Raw genomic sequence first — 1898 nt, 5'->3', positions numbered from 1 at the left:
TCGCTTTTATTCATGTATGAATGGTATATACATTTATATATCTGAGCATGTGCCTGTGTGTTACCAAATATAACAGGCTTTCCTACTGCAGCCTTTGCAACCTGGTGCCTTCCAGATGTTCTGGGCTACAGTTGTGTTGCCTGAGACTACTGGGGGTTGGTGTATGGATGTAACTTCTCCACTGGAAAGCTTAAATAAGGGAAGGACCTGAACTTTGTCTGGTTGTGGGGAGAAGACATGAGTATGCAGTCCTATACATACTAGGTATATTTCATAAATTGGGCAAACTCATTGTGTGTTTATTAGAAATAAACAGAACACCATAAAGAAAAGAGCACAGAATGAGAAAAAGGATAAGATCCTGGAGAAAATTAAAGAATGTGAGAAGAAGTTAAGATCGAGACCGAAGTCAAAGGAGATTCTAAGAGAAATTAAACTTTACCAAGCACAATATTCTAAATTGATAAATCAGGAAGTGGAATGGAAAGTTAAGCTAATGAAACAAAGATCTTTTGAATCGGCAAATAAATGTGGAAAGCTGTTAGCATGGCAGCTGAAAAAGAGACAAAAATTGAACACGGTCACAAATTTAGAGATTGAAGGAAGAAATATTCAGAGCCCAGTGGAGATTAGAAAGTGTTTCCAGAGATACTTTAAACAACTATATACACAAGGGCCGCAAAACGAGGTGGAGATAGAACAATTTTTGATAAAGAATGGTCTACCAAGGCTATCTCAGGAAAATAGAACAATCCTGAACTATAAAATAACACAACAAGAGATTGAAGAAGCCATTCAGAACATGCAATTGGGCAAATCTCCAGGGCCAGATGGGCTTACCTCCAAATATTATAAGACATTGAAAGACTACTTGATATATCCATTAATGGAGGTTTGCAATGAAATTATGGAGGGGAAGAAGGCACCGGAGTCGTGGAAAGAAGCTTTCATCACATTGATACCCAAACTAGAAACTGAAAAGACACAACTTAAGAATTACCGCCCCATCTCCCTCCTAAATGTGGATTACAAAATATTTGCAGACATTTTAGCAAGCAGATTTAAAAAAGTTTTAAATGAAGTAATTCACAAGGACCAAGCAGGCTTTCTCCCAGGTAGACATTTATTTGCTAATACAAGGAATATTATTGACATTTTGGAACTTTTGCAAACAAATATCAATACAAAAGCAGTGTTAATATTTATAGATGCGGAGAAGGCCTTTGATAACATCTCATGGAAGTTTATGAAGAAAAATTTGGAAGGGATGGGAGTAGGACGGGGGTTTGAGAATGGGATAGAGGCAATTTATTCGGAACAAAAGGCTAAATTGATAGTGAACAATGTGGTGACGGAAGAGTTCAAAATTGAAAAAGGAACACGACAAGGTTGCCCTATTTCCCCTTTGTTATTTATTTTGGTCCTGGAGGTGCTCTTGAATATGATTAGAGGAGACCGGTTGGTGGAAGGAATTCAGGTCGGAGCGAAACAGTATAAACTTAAAGCATTTGCAGATGACCTAGTTTTGACCCTACAGGAGCCAAAATCTAGTACGAAAAGGGTATTACAATTGATTCAGGAGTTTGGTCGTGTGGCGGGATTTAAACTGAACAAGCAGAAAACCAAGGTCTTGGAAAAAAACTTGACACCTTTAGAATCAGAAAGGTTTCAGAAAGAGACAGAGTTAAATGTGGTTAAAAAAGTAAGATACCTAGGGGTTAATATAACAGCGAAGAATATGAGTCTATTTAAGGATAACTATGAAAAGTGCTGGTCTGAAATTAAAAGGGATTTAGAAGTTTGGTCAAGATTGAAACTTTCCTTGTCAGGACGAATTGCTGTTATAAAGATGAATGTATTACCAAAGATGCTGTTTTTGTTTCAGACTTTACAGATTG

This window comes from Podarcis gaigeae (assembly GCF_964106915.1).
Source record: "Podarcis gaigeae genome assembly, chromosome: 3".
NCBI lineage: Eukaryota > Metazoa > Chordata > Lepidosauria > Squamata > Lacertidae > Podarcis > Podarcis gaigeae.
Note: the sequence above shows the minus strand (reverse complement) of the source record.